Below are 12486 nucleotides of genomic sequence, written 5' to 3' on the forward strand. Positions count from 1 at the left end.
TATTATGTATGCAAATCATTGCCAGACGTGTACTGGCAAGACTAATTAAATGTAGTTGAAGAGATTTGAATTCCAATCCTCATTCTTACTGTACATTCTTACTTATGGTACTTACTGTAAAACACTGGACAAGTCCTTTCTCTCATCCCAAGCTCAGTTTATTCATCTCTAAAAAAAAAAAGAAAAAAGAAAAAGAAAAAAATCATGGGTGAGGTCCTTAAGGCTTTAATTGTCTATAACAGTAACTCAGTATGTGGTAATGAATCCCCCTAAATGCAACAGCAATATGTTACTTTCATGATCAGTACATAATGAATGAAATTTTCATCTTAAGTAGGTACATCATATTTGATTGTTGATATTTATGCTAATTTATGACACTCTGGATTATTGTCTACTTTGAACATATACAGCGTCAAAAAAGAATTCTCTCCTTTCAGCTAAAAGGCAGAAGTGCACAATGTGAAGTCAAGTAGAAATTGTCAGAGGTCAACTGGAGAAACACCAAATAAATAAGAGGTTGAAAAATAAGATCAACTTGCCATCATCACCTCCGGTCATTATTCAATACCAATCTCGTTGGAGTTGTGAATATTAAGTTAAAATATTGCATGCCCAGCCACGAATTGTAATGTTCTGAAGCCAATAGGGGCTGATCCAGAGTCCAACAAGCAAATTTCATTATTAGAATAGATACTAAAATCATGGCAACATTTTTCCGTTTTCAGTTGAAGCTATGTGTTTTATTATTTTCTGATGGGCTTGCTGATGTCGTTTCTGATTATACATAAAAGCTTTTCTCTATAGCTGGTGTTTCTACAAATTCACTTATCACTTATTTTTCCATTCAAAGCAAAAGAAAACAGTTTTAAATGAGTATAAACATGAAGCAGTATAAATATGAAGCAGTGTTCAGGATTGGATGAAAGCCTCCTTCCTGGTAAGTTAGGGTGGAGTAACAGTACTGAAGGCTTAGTTCCCCTACAAATGTTGGTGATTATTAGTTTTTGAGCCTCCATACAGTCTTAGCCAAGTGTGCCTATGTTCTTCTAAAGGGTAAAATAAGATTCTTGAAAGGAGAAAGCAGGTCACTTATTCAAGTACATTTAGTATTTTGTAAACGTTACCAGATAATTTATACTGCTGACCTGTTTAAAATTTTTGTAAACTATTTGATATACATAAAAGATCGCAAGTAGTATTATGTCATAAAGCATAAACAACTCATTAAAACATTATCCAATTAAATAAATAGAACATTAATAATAGAATTAAAGTTCCCTGGGCCCCTCATGACCTCATCCCCTTGGCTCCTACTAACTCCTCTCCAGAGTGAATTTTTAAATAAACTTGTTGTTTATTGTTGCGATTTTGCCATATCATTCGGTTTTACCACAGATGAATTTGTTCTTAGGCAATTTATGTTTATTCAGGCAGGAATTTTACACAAATGATATTAACTTACTCAGTAAATATTAACTGATGGCATACTCTGTGTCAGGCACCATTTTCAATATAAGAATCATAACAAGATTAAAATAATATCCGTGTCTTAATTCTGGGGATGGGGGATAGACAGGCAACAAATAAATAAGTAAAATATAATAAGTCAGACGATAACAAGTGCTATGGAGAAAAATAATGCAAGGTGAGAGATGCGGGAGTGTGTTATTTTATTTTGGGTGATATATTTAAGGTGGGATATTTAAGCAGAGCCAGAAAGAAAAGAGAGAATAAGCCTGGCAGCAGTTGTGGGAATTATCAAGTGAGGGGAAGAGTAAGTGTGAAGGCTCCGACACTTGGCAGGTTTGAGGAATAACAAGGTGGGAGAGTGTCTGGGGCTGAGTGTGTGTGTGTGTCTGTGTGTAGGGAAGGTAGACTAGGGCAGGAGGGTAGGTAGTAGAAACCTAGCAAGGACCAGATCCTAAGGGCTTTGTAGACTATTGTAAACATAGCCTTTTTAAAAATTGAGGTGAGATGCACATGATATGAGAGTAACTATTTTGAAGCGTACAAATTAGTGGAATTTAGGACATCCACAGTGTTTGCAACTATTTCTGTCTAGTTCTAAAACATTTCATCACTCTCAAAAGATAACCCTGTAGCCGTTAAGCAGGCGCTCCACTCCCTATTTTGTTGTGCCTCCCTTGCCCAGCCCATGGCAATCACTGATCTGCCTCCTATCTCTATGACTTTACCTATGTTGGATATTTCTGTGAATGGAATCATAGGATATGTGACCTTCCGTGTATGGCCTCTTTCACTTAGCATAATGCGTTCAAGATTCACCTACATTGCAGCATGTATTAGTACTTCACTCCTTTTGTATGTGTGAGTAATAGTCCACATCCCCCACTTATCTACTGATGGACATTTGGGATGTTTCCACCTGACTGTTGTGAAGAGTGCTGTTGTGAACATTTGTGTGCAAGTTTTTGTGTGGACATATATTCTTGCTTCTCTTGAGAATATACCAAGTAGTGGAATTGCTGGGCCATATGGTAGTTCTAGTTTAACGCTTTGAGGAACAGCAAAACTGTTTTTGCAAAGTTTGGTGGAGTTTCCAATAGGCTGCGCCATTTTGCATTCCTACCAGCAGTGTATGAGAGTTTCAGTGGACCCATGTCCTCAACAATGACTGTTCTTTTCTTCTTCTTCTTCATTTTTTTTTTTATCATGACCATCTTGGTGATTATAAAATGGTATTTTATTGTGGGCTTATTTGCATTTCCCTAATGATCAGTGTTGCTGAGCATTCTTTTTTGTGTGCTTCTTGACTCTCTCTATATTTTTTTGAAAAATGTCTATTCATCCTTTGTTTTTTAATTAGGTTGTCTTCCTATTGTTCTTTATCATAACTGCCTTGTCTTTAGATATCCTACTCATTTATGTACTCAGCAAATGTTTAATACGCCTGTACTTTGTGCCCAATCCTTTCTTGATCCTTAAGAACATAGCAATGAGAGATGAACAGGTAATATCTCAAACTTGGTGGTATTTGCATTCTAAGAGAAAGAGACAGGGCGTCTCGGTGGCTCAGTGGTTGAGGCATGATCCTGGGGTCTTGGGATCAAGTCACACATCACACTCCCCCCAGGGAGCCTGCTTCTCTCTCTGCCTGCGTCTCTGTCTCTGTGTGTGTGTGTGTGTGTGTCTCATCAATAAATAATAAATAAAATCTTTTTTTTTTTTTAAAGAAAAAAAGAAAGGAGGGATCCCTGTGTGGCTCAGTGGTTTAGTGCCGCCTTCAGCCAGGGTGTGATCCTGGAGACCCAGGATCGAGTCCCACATCGGGTTCCCTGCATGGAGCCTGCTTCTCCCTCTGTCTGTGTCTCTGCCTCTCACTCTCTCTGTGTCCCTCATGAATGAATAAATAAAATCTTTAAAAAAGAAAGAAGAAAGAAAGAAAGAAAGAAAGAAAGAAAGAAAGAAAGAAAGAGAGAGAGAGAAAGAAAGGAAAGAGAATGTAAATGCACAGAAAGATACAATGCATCAATGTATATTAACGATTTGTAAAAAGTATCTGAAAACAAAACAGAGAAGGTGTAGCAATGGAGAACTATAAGTGGGGAGAAGCATATTTTAGTCAGAATGGTCAGGGAAGGCCTTTCCCAGGGAAAGGTCAGAGACTTGTCATGAAGGAGTAAGTAAAGTATGTATCAGAGGGAAAAGTGTTACAACCAGCGGAAGAGCCCAGTCAAGAGAAGGTGTTCCAAGATTATGGATGGCAAGGATCAATGTGGCTGAAAGAGTGAGGCAGCAGAAAAAGTGTAGAGGTAGCCAAGATACTGGATGGTGGAGAGCCTCTGGGGAATAAGGGAAGAATTTCATGTTAATGGGAAGCCACTGAAAGATTTCAGCACAGGAATGATGTAATCCGAATTATGTTTTAAAAGGATAGTTTTAGCTGCTGAGTGGAGAAGAGCAAGAGTAAAAGCTGGAATCTAAAAAGGAGCCAAATCAGTAATGAAATAATCAGGATACAAATGAACTAAATGCAATTAACAGCCATATAAATCAAGTAGAGCCCATACAATTAGTAGTAAAATGGATTCTCTCTGCTAAGAAAATATCTAGTTAATAGAAAAACTTTTCTTAAAAAATCAAAACACTTGTATTTTGTAGTGCCTCTTGGCGAAGTTAATTTTTTTGTAGATATTGATATCTCTGCTATAATCCTGCTTTAGGAACTATGCCTTTGCTCCAGGACCTTCTTATGTCTCTATTGTTCTCATAAAATTTTATATAATTTGCTTCAGATGTACTTTTTTAAAAAAGGTGCTGTTTGTGAAGTACTTTTAGATTCTCTGTCCTGTAATTGTAGAATTTCATCAAGCCAAACCCCTACCAAAGGAGAAGAAACTAGATAGATAAGTCCCACAGAGAGATAATCTAAATCTGTAATGCATGTCCAACTAATGCGTAGTTAGCATGCTTGATATTTCTAATGATTCTGAAACCTTACTTTACTTTTAACCATGTAAAATTTTTCATAACCATATTCACTAACTATGCCAGTGTTATATAAATTCCTGGTTTGTTTTTTTTTTTTACTCTGATGGAAAAAGATGATTCTCTCTGAATCTTAAGCGTTTGTGTTTGTTTATTTATTTATTTATTTGATTTTATTTATTTATGAAAGAGAGAGATTGAGCAAGTGGGTGGGGGAAGGAGCAGAGAGAGGGACAAGGAGACTCCACTTTTCCTGAGCACAGAGCCCAATCTCAGGACCCAGAGATCATGACCTGAGCCAAAACCAAGAGTCAAATGTTAAGCCTTTTTACTTTATAAATTCTCTAGTGTATTTAATTTTTTGCCTTAAATGTATGTTCAGATTGCCCACTTTTAGTTTTGAGACTTCTGTCCCTGGCAGAGCTTTTTATTACCAATTCAAGTGCAAAGAAATCTTTGCCTTATACCCTGTAAGTCTTCTACTCAAACCTTTTAAATTGAAGAAAAGAAAAAGTCCCTTTACAATATTAGTTTTCAGAAATGCAAATTGTAGCTGAGTTCTTTTAAATACTTAAATCATTGCTACTTTAAATTGAAAAGGCAAAAGGAAATTAGACTCCCATATCAAATATTAGAAATGGATGTTTAGAATTAGTGACCATTTACTTGTAAGACAATTTAAGGAGAAGAATTAGGATAACTTCTAAAATGAGCCTCAGAATTTTAATTATTATTTCCTTTTATCAGAGTATTTTAATCCTCTGTATTGAGGATACTCAATTCTACTTCCTTTCAAAGAATAATTGAATTCTGTTATCCTCTAAAACTTCATGAATTCAAGATTTTTCCTAAGCAATGATATGCCTATCAAATCCACTTACCTCCCCATTGAACTGAATGAGCATGTGGTGGCCACAATTGAATTTGACGTCAGGAGTTCTTAAACGTACCTGCATCCGTGACAGTCTGACTAGCTGCCTCCTACATAGAACAAAGATAAACATTTTCTGAGTGGAAGGTGCTAGTAAGTATTAAAAATTATTGAAAGCACATTACGCTACAAAGGTGTATTAACTAAAAGGATGGTGACAATTTTGAAACAATGCTGGATTGGGCACTGACTTTGTTTGAACTGCTTTCTTGAGAACCAGCTTATTTCTAATGTCTCCTGGTGAAATGGAATGGGTGACTTAATACCATTTATTTTATAATTGGGAGATGTACTGAAATATTTTGCCTATCTCAGCAGATATGTATCCATTAAAATTACTTTATTTATTTTGGATACTTTAATTTCTGGATTCTTGGCACCTCTATTGTCTTCGTCAAGAAGTCTCACAGTTGTTTAGCTTCAGTACCTTTGTTTGCATAGATACAGTGATTGTTTTAAGGCCTGTAAATCATATCTTTTCCACTCCCAAGCTATTGACTTTGGTTTTACCCTTGATTGTCTGAATTTCTTGGTTTTGTTTTGCTTTCAAGAGAAACTCCACTGTATGTTTTTAATGTGATACATATTTGAGTAAAATTTCCTGCTTTTATATTTGATCCATAGAGTTTCCTTGCTTGTAAAAATGAGATAATATTTTGTGCTTCTTAAGACTATTGTAAGCAGTTTACATAGCACAGGTACCTGGCCCTTGGGAGAAGGTAATTTGTGTTTTCTTGGTGCGGCAGATAATTGAGCACAATGCTGTGAGGTAGTATCTGTAATCTCTGTAATGGCCTTATACATGAAGAAATACCAGATATTGCATCCCTACACTGCAGCTCCATTTGGTCCCTGGATGAATCCTAGAAACCCAATTCTGTCATTAACTTGTAGCATGACCTTGGGCGAGTCTTGTCTCTCCTGTGGGCCTCACTTCCTAATCTCTAGATCACACCTCCCCCACAGCTGTGCTTTCCACATTGTTCTGATGATACACACAGAACAGTGTTCTATTGGAGAATCACACAAAAGAGCAGTTAAATCAACCAGGTCACTCCCACTAGCAGGAAGGGCAGCACAGTGTAACTTTAGCCACGTTACTCAACTTCCCTGCCTTAGTTTCCTTCTCTGGAATGTAGGTATAAAAATCGTGTCTATCTCAGGATTGTTGGAGAATGGCATCAGTTAAAACCTGTAAAGCAAAAAAAAAAAAAAAAAAAAAAAAAAAAAAACCTGTAAAGCAGTGCCTAACACATAGCAATGCTCATAAATGTCAGCAATTATCAGTTCCAGATTGTGATTTTATGTTCATGTCTTTTAGGCTGGAAATCAGAAGCATAAGATTCACATGAGAACCTAGTATTTCTTTATACTTCTGACTCATTGTAGAATTTTATCACTTGAAAAATTTATGATCTTAGAAGAATAGCTGACAAGGTTCTCCTGTTTGAGTCTCTTGTTATTCTTTGCACTGATTTCCCAGTAACTTAACTTGTCTGAAAATCTTAACTCCCCAAATCCCCTATTATTTTGATTCTATTTCATCTCATCCATTTCCCCCCTGGCTTTGTAAGTCCATCCAAACGCAAGCAGAGTAGCTTATTATTCCTACCCTCAGGGTAAAGACTTCAAAAGTCTTAGCACATTCGCTATGGAATTCATTCTGCCTGCGTCTCCGCTCCTTGTCTGATCAAATAGGCAGCCTCCATTCCATCTTTCGGATATACACATAAGCCAAGCACTTTTTAAGATTTCTGTAATTCAGCTGTGGTTTTGATATTTTTTTAATGGCTTCTAGAGAGCATTATCTCGACATACAATGCTAGAAGAGTTCTACAATGGATAGTATTCAAATTGATTTTATGTTGTCGTCATTGATCCTGTTTAACAGCTACTATAGAAGGGGGAGTAAAAGAGCCGCCAGTTTATAAGTGACTGTAATCATTATTTCCCTAGTATCCAAGCTGATTTTTAGCAAAAGAGTTCACATGTGTAAATGCTATTTATTTCTCCTCTTTACTTACTTGATTATTCAGTTATTATTTTTTTCACACTTATCTTCAAGAGCATATAGGGCCAATGCTCCCTGAAGTGTACTTACCTAGTTATTGCATATGTGCTGATCTACAGGTTATGAAGGTATAGTGTGTAAAACAGCATTGTTAAAAGGTGTTAAAAAATAAATGAAAATAAATTCAAGTAAAAAAAAGGAAGGTGTTAAAAATAAATCAAAATAAATTCAAAGTAAAAAAAATTGAATAAAATTTCATCTGAAAAAGCATTGTTTTGTAAGCCATAGTTATTTTGGTTGTTTGGTTTTTTAACTCTCCTTCTGAATGTAATGTTTCTGGCAATTTATCAAGCTACAAGCTTGAAAAGAAAAATGTATCAAAGGTCAAGTTGCTTATAAATGCATTGCTGAAATGTCAGAAAAATTATACTGCACAGAAGATTAAGCCCCCAAAGAAATTAAATATCCATTTATGAAAAGTTTTGTCTGTACTATGATTCCCTTCCCCAAATTTATACTCTTGACGATTTCTAGATTGTAATATGCTACATACAATTGGTACATTTTAAGAGTAGTTTATGTCCTAAAGGAAGAAAAAAAGTGTGTTTTGGAAAATGTTATAGTACATAGATGTAGGCAAAATATAAGCTCACTTATTTTACCAGTTTTCAATCAAGTACCTGCCAGATGCTTGTGCCTGAAATACATCATGTTATGATGGAGAGAACATGAGCTTTGTAGTCTAGGAATACAGGCTTGAAATCCTGCTTCTGCCGCGAAGGAGCAAATGACTTAGAGCAAGGAGCAGGGAGGGGGGAAGCTGTTTGAGTCTCTATTTCAAAGGCTGCAAAATGTGATTTTAAAAAATATCCACCTCTTGACTTGCTATGATGATCATTTGCTTAGCACATAGTAAGTACTCAAAGTGTTTATTTTTATCCAGAATACACCAATCAGTGCGGAACTATTGGAGATTTTTAAACAAAAAGGAACATCAAAGGAATATTGTTAGGTCATCTTACCTTGAATTACACTTGTAGATAGATTTAGACTGGGAAGAAATTTAAGAGTCTTGAGTTCAACTGTGTGTGGGGTTTTTGCTATGTTTTACTTTGTCTTCTTTTAAGTTATAATAAGAACACTGAGAATTAAGAGGGCAGGACTTTTAAGTCAGTTGATTATACCGGGGTTTTATTCATGATATTTAACAAAATGTTCACCAGCACAAGGCACAAGCACTGACCTACCCATCTGCACAGATGCCTTGACCAATTGGTTTGTCTTTAAAAATAAGTGTGTCTTTATCTGTACAAGCTAGCACATACCAGCTGAATAGGAGCACCATAGTTATACAACAAAATTGTGTACCTTTAGCCTAATATAGTTACTTTTCAATTTTAGAAAATGTTTCTCCTGTAAGAGCAAAATTCCCACTAATGTACACCTATTCTTGCTTCTAGTTTTGAATCAAATTATATATGTGTGTGTTGATTTAAGTGTGTGTGTGTATTTTTCAGAGCAACAATTCTATTTTATTGATTCATGATTCAATAATCCTCCTAACACTCATCAAAGAACATTATAAACTAGAAGATATTATCCCCAAATGTCCCTATTAGGAAACCACTACTATAAAACTTCATTACTTTGTTCATAGAAGACTATGAAGTAAAAATGATCCCACTCTGATTTATTTATGTCTCCTTAAAATACCTAAATCGTTGCTTCAACTCAGGGCTTGAGATGAACAACAAAAAGTTATTTGAGATAAATTAAGATGGTACAATGGGCCAACATTATTTTTATTTATTTATTTATTTTTAAAGATTTTATTTATCTATTCATTAGAGACACAGAGAGAGAGAGCGGGGGGGGGGGGGGAGGCAGAGACACAGGCAGAGGGAGAAGCAGGCTCCACACTGGGAGCCCGATGTGGGACACTATCCCTGGATCCCAGGATCACGCCCTAAGCCAAAGGCGCACACCTACCACTGAGCCACCCAGGCGTCTCACATTATTTTTTTTAATTAAATATGTGTATGTAAATTCTAGTCACAAATAAGACTGAGAATTTGGTTCTATAAACCCTTTCTTCCAACATATTGAGATTTAATCAGGAATAAGTGGACAGAAGAGCTCCTATGCACTGAAGTGTCAGAATCATGTAGGGATCTTTTTTTCCCTCCAACTATGTCCATATGTAATTGGCATATGGCATTCTGTAACTTTAAGGTGTATAAGGTACTGATTTGATGCACTTACATATTATGATGCAATTGCCACCATAGTGTTAGCACTGCGTTAAGTGAAGTAAGTCAGAGAAAGACAAATACTATATGAACTCACTTATATGTGGAACCTAAAGAAGCCGAAGTTATAGAAACAGAGACTAGAATAGTGGTTACTAGAAGCTGGGTGGAGGAAATAAGGAGCTATTAAGCAAAAGTACAAACTTCCAATTAGAAAGTGATTAAGTTCTGGGGACTTAATGCACAGCATGATGATTATAAACAACAATACTGTGCTATATATGTGAATTGCTAAGAGAGTTAGATCTTCAATGTTTTCACTAAAAAATAGAGAGATGAGAATTATGTGATATGGCAGTGTTAGGATATATGATGGAGATGTTTAGAAATTTTTTGTAACTAAGGAAATCATTGACATATAGCATTATATTAGTTTCAGTTATACAATATAATGATAGAAATTTGTATACACTGTTTAACAGTCACCACAATAAGTCTAGATACCATCCATTATATACATAGTTATAAAATTTCCTTTTCTTGTCATGAGAACTTTTAAGAGTTATTCTCTTAGCAGCTTTCAAATACACAATATAGTATTACTAGCTGAAATCATGGTATAATTACATTTCCGTGACTTACTTATTTTCTGACTAGAAATGTATACCTTTTAACCCCTTTCACCCATTTCATCCATGCTGCACTCCTCCCCATTGGCAGCCACCGATCTGTTCTCTGTGTTGTTGAGTTGGTTTTGTTTTCCTTTGATTTATTTGTTTTGTTTTCAGATTCCACATATAAGTGAAATCATATTGTATTTTTTAAGATTTTACTTATTTATTCATGAGAGGCAAAGACATAGGCAGACAGAGAAGCAGGTTCCCCAAAGGGAGCTTGATGCAGGACTCCATCCCAGGACCCAAGGATCATGACCTGAGCCATAGGCAGATGCTCAAGTGCTGAGCCACCCATGTGTCCCAAAAATCATATGGTATTTATCTTTCTCTAACTTATTTCACTTAGTATAATGTCTTCAAGGCCCACCTATGTTGTTACATATAACAAGATCTCACTCTATGTTGCAGTCAATTAATATTTTGTTGTTTTATATACCATGTCTTCTTTATCCATTCATCCATCAATGGACGCAGGCTGTTTCCATATCTTGCTTATTATATTTAATGCTGCAGTGAACATGAAAGTGCATATGTCTTTTCGAATTAGTATTTTTGTTTTGGTTAAATACCCAGTAGTGGAATTACTGCATCAGATAGAGGTTCTCTTTATAATTTTTTGAGGAATCTCCATACTGTTTTCCACAGTGGCTACACCAATTCACTTTCACCACAACAGTGAATGAGGGTTCCTTTTTCTCCACATCCTTGTCAAAGCTTGCTATTTCTTGTGTTTTAGATCCTGGCCATAATGACTGGTGCAAAGTGATAATATCTTTGGGGTTTTGATTTGCATTTCCCTGATGATGAGTAATGTTGAGCATCTTTTCATGTGTCTGTTGGCCATCTGTATGTCTTCTTTGGAAAATGAAGTCCTATTCAAAAAGTTATTGTCAAGAATATCAAAAAGCTTACCACTTAAGGTTTCTTCTAGGAGTTTTATGGCTTCAGATTTTAAATTGAAGTTTTTAACCCATTTTGTGTTAAAGTTTATATAGGATACAAGACAGTAGTCTAATTTCATTCTGTTGTATGTGGTTGTCCAGTTTTCCTAACAAGATTTATTTAAAAAACTGTCCTTCTCCATTACGTTGTAAATTGACTGACCACATATGTGTGTTTATTTCTGGGTTCTCTGTTCTATTCCATTGATCTATATGTCTCTTTTTATGCCAATACCATACTATTTTGATTATTATAGCTTTGCAATCAGGGAGCTACATACCTTCAACTTGGTTTTCAAGATTGGTTTAGCTATTCTCGGTCTTATGTGGTTCCATACAGATTTTAGAATTGCTAGTTCTAGTTCTGTGAAAAAATGCCTTCGGAATTTTGATAAGGATTGATACAAATAAATTTTGATAAGGATAAGGATACAAATAAATCTGTAGATTGCTTTGGCTTATATGCACATTTAAAAAATATTCATTCTTCCAATTTATAAGTATGGAACATCTTTTTATTTAAATTGTATTCCTCAGTTTCTTCCATCACTGTCTTAGAGTTTTCAGAGTGCAGGTCTTTCATCTTCTTGGTTAAATTTATTCCTAGATATTTTATTCTTTTTGATGTGATATAAGTGGGATTAGTTTCTTAATTTCTCCTTCTGACTTTTTTTGCTATTGTTGTATAGAAATGCAGCAAAATTTTGTATGTTGATTTTGTATCCTGCAACTTTACTGAATTTGTTTATTAGCTTTAACAGTTTATTGGTGGACCCTTTAGGATTTTCTACATATAAAGTCATGTCATCCATGAATACTAACCATTCTAGTTCTTCCTTTCCCATTTTGATGCCTTGTATTTATTTTTATTGCCTTATTGATCTGCTTAGGGCTTCAATACTGTGTTGAATAAAAGTGGCAAGTGTGGCATTTTGTCCGGTTCCTGAACCTAGAGAAAAGACTTTTAGCTTTTCACCATTAAGTGTGATATTAGCTGTTGGCTTGTCAGTATGGCCTTTATTATGTTGATGTTTGTTTCCTTTATACTCACTTTGTTGAGAGTTTTATCATAAATGGATTTTGAATTTTGCCAAATATTTTTCCTGTATCTATTGAGATAATCATGTGATTTTTATCCTTCATTTATTAATGTGGTATATCATGTAGATTCATTCATGAATATTGAACTATCTTTTCATCCCTGAAATAAATTCCTCTTGATCGT

General features: G+C 35.3%; 1 protein-coding gene across 1 annotated transcript in view; it reads left to right on the forward strand.

Annotated features, from left to right (window-relative positions):
* Nucleotides 1-12486, forward strand: part of THSD7A (thrombospondin type 1 domain containing 7A) — a 423389-nt gene that overhangs the window by 298253 nt on the left and 112650 nt on the right. The gene's annotated exons all lie outside the window — the stretch shown is intronic.

This window comes from Canis lupus, chromosome 18 (assembly GCF_048164855.1).
Source record: "Canis lupus baileyi chromosome 18, mCanLup2.hap1, whole genome shotgun sequence".
Classification (NCBI taxonomy): Eukaryota; Metazoa; Chordata; class Mammalia; order Carnivora; family Canidae; genus Canis; species Canis lupus.